Genomic DNA, 9,279 nt, shown 5'->3' on the forward strand with positions numbered 1-9,279 from the left:
CAGCTAACACAAGGCGGGAACCACTGGGCGCACATCGCTAAACATGCGTCAACACGAACAAAAGGCTTGCTCACCGCAAAACAAGTCTAAACATGCGAGAAAAGGCTTAACACGAGCGCGGTCAAATCACTCGTTGGTCACCGCTAAACACGGCAAACATACGAGAAAAGGAGCGCGTCAAATCACTCACCTTTTCCCCCGCAGCAACTTCCAGGCAGAGACTGAGCGAGCGCGGGGAACACACGTCTGCCCTGTACGACAGCCAGCCAGAAACTGAGCGACCGCTGGGAGCGCACGTCCGTCTTCCGCGACAGCCCGAGAGAAACTGAGTGGGGCGACGCGCAGCGGCAGCTATGGATGCGCGCGCGCCCTCTGCTCCACCCGTCCGCGCATGCGCGCGCGCAACTAGCGCCCTCTGCGCCGCCCGCGGGTGTTTTCGGTTTCGACTCTCTGCTGTGCGCGCGCGCGCGCTGCTAGCGGCGACGGGTGGCTTCTGAGTTTCGGTTTCATTCTCCGTTGATTGATTGATTGATTGATTGATTGATTGATTTTATTTAAAGTGCCCACAAACAGCCGTGGCCTTTAGTGTGGTGCACGGAACACAATACATTCTCTATATGCAACAGGGAACTACACATGCATAATGCTGGCTAATTAAAGATTCTGGGATAACTAAATTAAGTTAAGTTAAGAGAAATATATACTATCGAAATGTTCTGAACCGAATGTAATGAACCGTTCTTTGCGCGCGCGCGCGTTTATCTCTATAAAGGCAGCGCGCACCGCGCTCGCGTCATCACTACGTGAAGATGTTCAGCTACCACTCGCTACAAAATTGTTCCCGCACCCACGCTTCTTGGGAAGAAGTGGAGAAGGAATGTTTCAACAGCGAAAGTCCCCGCTACGAGCTCGTCATCACTGCTTTTTGCTACGTGATAGACATGGTAGGCTTTGGCAATATAGGAGAGATCTCGCCGGGGCCGCTGCAGGAGATGGTGCGTCGGATCTACGCCCGTTACAAGAACGTCTGCATAACGGTCTCCGACGGACCCCTGGGACTGATGAGCGAATTTGTGAGTCTGGCCAACTCAGAATTCAACTACATCGCTGCAGACATCGTGGACCTTCTCGCTCGTGCCATCGCTCATATTAAGCAGGCCCTGCGGAAGCAGCGACATTTGCAAGCAGTCTATATCGCCAACTTTGTCATTGATTTATTGAAATACCGATTGGTTATTGACATGTAACGCATTAAACAGTCCGAATAACTTTGACGAGACTCTGTGTGTTCTTTCACTGAAACATCTTTATTGAATACAAACAAAAGAGTTGGTCAATAGATGCCTGCACCCTCCCTCCCTTGTCTGATCTCACGAACGCAGCATTATGAGATGATCAGACGTGCCAGAAAAGGGGAATCTTCATCGCAGCGCCGTCATTGCGTGGGTCACTGCACCAGCGCGATGACGGAATGGTAATTCTTTTCATACACCCATTCCGCTACCAGACTGCCACGATAACCCGTGCTTCTCCTGTCTGCGAGAGAGAGAGAGAGAGGAGCATGTCTCGACTAGAACTTTTATTCTCGATTACATGCGCGTGCAGCTCTTTGTTCCACGGTTACTCGATGCCTGACGTCGACGGTCTCGGGCTCTCTTCCGGGTTTTCCGGTGCTGCACAAAGAGGGAGTACTATCGTAATGCGATACGCGTCAAAACACCCGTAAAGCTTACCGTATTCGCAGCTCCCATAAGGGAAGGAGTGTACGGCATCCACGAGATAGCGTTTGTCGTCGTAGGGGACCAAGCTCTTCTTGAGTCTCGAAATGGTGTACATCGTTTGCTTTATACTCTGGATGGTGCACTGCTTCTGAGAGACCATCTTTTCATTGAACAGAGAATCTCGGTACACTTCGTGCAATAAGTGTTTCCTCACCACGTCTTTCTTAACTCCTTTCGCTCTCGCGATCTGTTTGTGTGACCCAGCCAAGAGAATGCTGTACATTTTTGCTCGGATGGCTACGACTTCCTGAATAACACCACCTCCCGTCTCGTCTTTGAAGTACCCCATCTGGTTCGCGTGCTCGTCGTTGAAAAGCGGGTGGTCCGGTGGATAGGAAGACAGATCTAACTCATTCTCAATCTTCATCAGCTGTTCTTCCAGACTTGCACACGTGAGAGAGAAAATTATGCTGTCCGTATCGCTATAGATCAATTGCACTGGACACGACAAGCGAGAAAAGAGCGACTCGTAGACGAAGCTGTACATTCGGACTTTGGATATTTCTAGAATGGCAAAGCCCACGTAAAGGGGGTGCGTGCATTTGATGCGGCGCTGTTTCATCTCGTACAAGATGCACTTGTCACTCAGAATGAGAAAATGCTGACTGTCGACGGAGCTAGCCTTTCGTAGTGCACTTTCTTTGTCGTAGGCTATTGCGTACCTTTTCATGCGTCTCACATTTTGTATCGACTTACCGAACGTGCTGTTCGACATGGTTTTGTACAGAAGTCTCTCGAATTTCGTGCTCGCGGCATTCCTCAACGCGACGTTTCTCTGCACGAAGGTTCGCAAAAAGTCGTCTTGGCGGAACGAGAGGATGCTGTGAACACGTTTTATTTTCATGCCCAACCTCACGTACAGAGCGAGCAATGCATAATGAACGACGTAGCGTTCTTTGTCATAGCACGTCAGCAAGAGTTTCCTTGTGGGAGGGGCGTTCAGCGCCAACGCATCTTTCGGGTGTCGCTGGTAGGAGGACAGTTCGTTCTCGTCCACGCACCTGTGTTCGGGTTCCAGGGGAAAATCCCTGGTGAGCGCGTGCAGTTCTTCGGGATACAACAAGTCTACCACATACACGTAACCCACTTCCGAAGCGTGAGGAATGTTGAGAAAATCAATCTCGCTCCACCTCGAAGGATCGACCCACTCAAAACCACCTGTCGGGAGATGGAAAGTCATCGCGTACGGGTACAAACTATTCACGTCGAGGTACTGGATAAAAGTCTTTTCTTACTGGGGATCGTAATCGTCGCACCCCTCGTGATTAGCCCGACAGTATCTGTGGAAGCTGTTACAAATGCCTCCCCTGATTCCCTTCTCGATCGTTTCGTACATCTCGCGATCGCTCATGAGCTCGAGTTTGACTTTGGCGAGCTTCAGAGCGCTGCCCCACGCGTAGCTGGCGAGGGACATGGTGCGTAGGATATCCATCCCATCCGTCTCTAGCGCGATCTTCCTTAAATACAGCACGACGTCGCAGAGCTGACAGGCGTCGAGCGTGACGTAGAGACGCGTGTAACCACCGAGGTTCTTACATTCGAACAATTCGAAAATCTCTAGGGCGTACTGATAGTCCTCGTCCGTGATCTCTTGGTCGTTCAGGTCACTTTTGAAAGCTTCCTTTGGCGGTAGTGCGGGCAAATTGTACGCTTCAAAACTGTCGACGAAGGTGTACGGGTAAATGCCCTTCCTGAGGAGGCGCCGGAAACGGTCACCATACATTTGGCGGGTACAATGAAACGCGCTCTCGCCACCGCTCGCGAGCAGGGTTTCCACCAGGTTCGACAAGGACAGGTTGAAAAACTGCGTGGTATCGCGGAAATGGAGATCCCCAATATTGAACCCTCTTATCTTTTCCGTACTCGAAGCTAAGATCCACGGCTCGCCCAGATTTAGAACGTGCATGTGGCGGAGAAGGGAGCTCAAATCGTATTGCAGGTTGTGCACGCACACGACGAGTTCTTTGGTATTATGACACGTAAGGTTACACGTATCACACAGCGTCGCGACAAAATTCGAAGAACCGGGCTCTACGAAGCGGGTGTGGTCGTGATGCGACACCTTTCGCGTTTGTCGGTTAAATTCGATTCCACAAAATTCGCAGTGCGTAGCGCTCGCGTGCCGAAAGTGGTCTTCCATGCTGATGACCAACGGTGAGGGACAACGGTTCAACCTATCGATTTGATCGCTAAATCGCTTGAGCGAGAGCAAGCATTTCTCTGCCGTGTTGGGTCCCAAATAGCCATCTAGGCCTAGTATTTTTCCGTCCCAACTTCTCACTACAACGATGCAGTACGAGCTCATCCTGTGCACACTCACAGCGTCCTTAACGAGTGCGTCCTTTTCCAAGACGCTCTCCATGTCCAACACCGCGAAATAGGGATAGGGATGCATGTACTGTATCTTGTTGAAGGAGACACACTCCCCCGCTTTTGGCATTTCGAGAATCACTTCGTTTACGTCGCGACACAGACGTTCGTGTTGCTGCAATGCCTCTCTCGTCCCGTAACCGGACGTGCATTTCTCGCAATAAAAGTAGTCACTTCGTCCCATGAAAGTGCTAAATTTTCTGATTCCATAGAAATGCTCTCTAACCTCGAGCAAGTGGACTTTATCTTTATAGAGCATGCAGGGAACCCGTCCTGTTGTTATCGAACTCGTCTGCTCGTCGAACACGTAGATGTACACGGAGATTTTGTTTTTTCTCTCCCACAGGGAAATGTCTTCGTAAGTGACTGGGAAGCAGGGCGGCCAGTACGTTACGCGCGTCTCCGGATTCGAAGGATTCATGTATTTGCGGTATCTAGCATAATCGTTTGGGTTATTCCTCAACGGATGCAAGAGTGCCAGCACGCTATACTTGAAACACTCGTTTTCGTGATTCGGCGGAAGTTTGACGTTTGTGAGAGTCTTTCGTTTTCTTTTTAGCAGCTCGGGAAGCTCGATCGTGCACCCAATCCGCTTCGGTTTTAAGCGCGTTAGTTTTAAGTCGACACATTGGACGTCGTTCGAGGTGAAACCAGACCCTTCTGTCGCATAGTTTTTTACGCGTTGCGAGGACTCTGCGATGGCAGCATTTATCGCGCCTTCGATTTCTTGGCGGTTATGCACCACTCTCAAGTGAAGGTTCACGTGGAGGAGATGAGAAGTCAACCCGTCGGCTCCGTCCTTAATCATGAGCACCTTCGAACGCAGACAAAATTTGAAAGGCATGGGATAAGCTTCGAGGACGCGCGTGATTACTGGAGCTATGCTCGGTAGATAAAGTCGCAAATCGTCGAGGTTGTCGTCGTGTGGGGAAAGTGAAGCGTGTACCTAGTAGGCGTTCCGTCAAATGCCTCATCTGTGACAAAAAAAGGAAGGAATCGTCTCTCCGTGACGGAGGGATGATTCTCTACGACGTGTTCTCGCAATTCAACGATTCTACGTCCCTGGACAGGCTCAGCTTCGTTTTGAAATTCTGGGCTTGCATCTCGTGATTCATCTCGAACCCTACCAGACAGAGGAATGAAATCTGCATACGACTGATCCCCTTCGCACATGAGCAATTCGTCTGCATTGTCATGTCCATCTAGGGGTTCGTCGTCGTCCGTTTCAGGTATTACGAAAGGCGACTACTGACTCTGTCGTCATCGTCGTCGTCATCTGAAAGGACGACTGGGCTATTACCGAGATTCTCTATTCTAGCTTCGTGCTCTCTTTCTACGGCCACGAGCATGGCATCGATGGGGTCGTACTCACATACGAGACAGCGTGGCACTGCGGTCAAACAAAATCAGTACGAGATTTCCTCTCACGAAACAATGCTGACTTTTCCCTTCAGTTGAGGAACGCTTGAGATTGATGATGATGATGACAGAGGATGGGGTGAGTCCCTGTGTGTGTTCAGTGTCATGCGGTGACAGCGGCTATTGGTTCCTGAAAAAACAATGCTATACATAGAGACGGTCGACTTACATTTTGGTCCACGAAACGCCTCGTGTCGTGGATGGGTGCCCCTCGTGGGCTTTCGATCAATCGTCGTAGAACCAGCGCACCTTTTATAGTCGCTACACCGCTCTCCTCCTCCTCGCATTGCGACGGTGTCGTCTGTACTTTGACCACCCCGCCTTCCGTCTTTCGCGCCTTTTTGCGATGTCGCATATGACAATGATAATACCATCGACGTTGAATAAAACATTACACTATTTTCTAGCTTACACTCTGGGCCGACTTGTAAATGACGACAAGAAGACCCAGAGTGGGATTCGAACCCAGGATCCTTCTACACTGGGTGCGACACACTAACCACTAGTCTAATTCGTACTGCGTGACGTTTTTCGTATTGCGGGGTTCGTGTCTACACACGTCACAACATGTTCAAACACGTCCAAACATATTCAGACATGTTCAGTGACGTCACAACATGTTCAAACACGTCCAAACATGTTCAGACACGTTCAATGACGTCATAGAGAGGGTGAGAGAGGAAGTAGTGTGTCCAGGGGCGACTTCGACGGTCCGCCGCCTGTGTCTAAACACGTCCAAACACGTCCAAACATGTTCAGACACGTTCAATGACGTCATAGAGAGGAAGAGTGGGGAACGAGTGTGTCCAGGGGCAACTTCACCGCCCGTGTCCAAACATGTTCAAACACGTTCAATGACGTCATAGAGAGTGAGAGGCAAAGCTTTACTATAAATGTCGAAGCGAATGATCGATCGTCATTCCATCATGATCAGCTTGGTAGATCCTCGTAAGTAATACCCATGACGTCATCATCGTCGAAATGTTTGAAGAGTTTCGTTTCCAGTGTACAACACTTTTGCTGCGCGTGAAGTCGGTTTTTTCCCGCCTCACATATTTCGGGAGATTGGCAGCGCCCGCTTCTTCTGCACCAATTGTGTTGGATAGTGGTCCAAAGGTACGCTTCCTCGTTATTTTTTAATACGTTGTATAATCGTTCACATTTTTTCAGAGCAAAAGCATTGGACGGACCGATTGATTCGCCCGTTTCTCGGCTGTCGGACGGTACCGTTCGACGTACGTTGCGAAGGACTTCGACTATTGAAGGAAGATGGAGAAGATGGACCATCAGTTTCACTCTGTGACTGAAGAAGATTGTACGTGTGTGTGTTTGAGTTAAAAAAACACGCGTTTCTCACACTCCTTTCGTTGCAGATTACGAATGGCTACTGACGGGAGATCTGCCCCTGGTCCTAACCTTCAAGCCTCCTCCAAAGACCTTCTTTTTGCGAATCGGCGATCAACTGACTACCTGTCGTTGCGGTGGACTCTGGTCGAGAAACCCCAGCCATTGGTTAGACTCGAGCCTTCGTCCGTATTTGGGCTGCCTTCCCGGCTACAAAACCAAAGCTGGAGCCTAATTCATGTGTAACGAGAAATAAAAAAAAGGTTGTCTACTCTCATTCCGTCTCAGTCATGATGACGCCCGAGCAGAGGTTTGCCACCTTTGTGCAAACGCGAATGTATCGGGACTTGCTGCGATTACGCGATTATATTCACGGCGATAGCTGCGAGGGAGACTTTCGCTCAATTCTCAAGACGATACCCTTACGTCTGTTCACCGTCAGTGGGAAGATTGCAAAGAAAATGAAGCGTTTCGTAGATTACAAGCTCGAGCTGCTGGAGAAGTATAGACGAGGAGAGACAGTCGACCCGTGTCTCATCAACGCGGGTTTCAATCGACCTATCGTCCGTCGCTACTGGCTTCTCCACACATCCCTCGACGTCACGGTGCAGACCGGCGACAACGGCGAGCGTCGGGTCAGCACGATGGAAGATCGTCTCGCAAGGGTCTTGTGTATGTCGTGAATAAACAGACTATTTTTTACGAAACGAGTTCGCTCACGAGGAGACGTTTTATTGTTTCGTCATTCTCTTCGAGGTTACATGAAAACATGGATACACAACTTTTCAAACTGTAGCGTTTCGACATGCGCGTGGCTACGTAGATACAAAAAAGCCCGCAGTAAAGCGAAAAGGGTGATTGAATACACTTGTCGTTATACTCGTCCACTACAGGTAAAGTCCTTCGAAGGTTTGCTTCGATGGGGGGTAGTCCGTAGCTGTCGAAAAACATGTCAGACCCGTCGTAGTTTTTCAGGTACAGCACCCAGTGCTGCCCGCGTCTTCTTCGCACTTCCGTATTGATGATTAAATAGCCGGGTTTGCGTAAAACGAAGGCTTCGTCGGAAGCGCAAATGCCTCTCAGCATGGAGGAAGCGAGGGGGTTCAGGGACACGAGTTCCAAGATGTCGCTCTCGTACATCTTTTCTTATGGGAAGGTGACCGTACGGTCCTTGTCGACGTACATGAGCTTGGGACACTCGGAAATCAAGAGGACGGTGACCGCGGGTGGAAGGGCTTTAGCGAAGCGTAATTGCAGGCGAACGTTTCCTTTTTGGCCACTCGTTCAAATGCGAAGGAGAAGAACACTTGTCCACGTCCAAGTTGAAGTAGAGGAGGAACCCGTTCGTTTTAAATCGCTCGTAGCTATACTTGAAATGTTTCTCTCCCAGTTCTTGCAAGAAGTTAAAGTAGGGAATTTTGACGAGGTCGTTCTGAAAGTCGTACTCGGCTCGCACTTGCTGGCCGTCCACGGAGAGCATCGAATGAGACAGGTCGTAATGGCGGAATTTGTAGGGGTTCGATTGGATATCGCCGAGAAAGTCGGACGTGGCGAGCAGGGCGACGCATAATTTGGAAGTCACCCTTTCGGGGTAAACGTTTTCAAAGTGAGCGTCCAAGCTCCCGGCACTCAAGCTCCGCACCTTGGTTTCCAATCCGCGTAACACGTAGATGGCTGGCGTGGTCTGAAGCCGGCGCTCGTATTCCAAAAACAGTGAAGGTGCCAGCGTCACCTTTTTCAAGTGTAACGTCATTTCTTTAATGTCCACCTCGTAATTGTACGTTTTCTTGTCGTTAGGGACCGATATGAGTTTAAATTCGTCGTTGTTTAACAGGAAAACGACGCGAATTTCGACGGCAGGTACCATCAGGCGCGGCTGTTGAAACAGGTCGGTATTGATCTGACCGACCAGGTTAAAGTATTTTCCACCCTTCGTCGCTTCGTAACGTTGTTTCGGACCGCGAGACGAGACGTCGTAATCGTTCTTTAAATGTTCGTCGTCCTCGACATAGAGTCCAGCTGCGTGCACTGTTTCTTGAGCCATGGGCGTGGAATGAAGCACGACGTCCAAAATACTCCTGTAGGCGTATAACTCGTTGGAACTGACGAGCTTGTTGTTCGCATAAACGGTGACCGTCTTAAACATGCCGCTCAACAGGTGGTTTATTGGGAAAACGACATCTTTCTCGTCCATTTCTTCCCCGTCGTCGCGAACAATGCGCACGGTCAAAGACACGAAACTGCCGTAGAGATCCAAGTGTGCCCTTTGCAAATCACGGAATTATTTACCCCGTTGACCGGATAAAAGAGTTGGTACGAAGTATCTTCCACGCCGTATTGAATGGAAGGGGGTTCGAATATCATC

Source organism: Ornithodoros turicata, chromosome 1 (assembly GCF_037126465.1).
Source record: "Ornithodoros turicata isolate Travis chromosome 1, ASM3712646v1, whole genome shotgun sequence".
In the NCBI taxonomy this organism is placed as follows: domain Eukaryota; kingdom Metazoa; phylum Arthropoda; class Arachnida; order Ixodida; family Argasidae; genus Ornithodoros; species Ornithodoros turicata.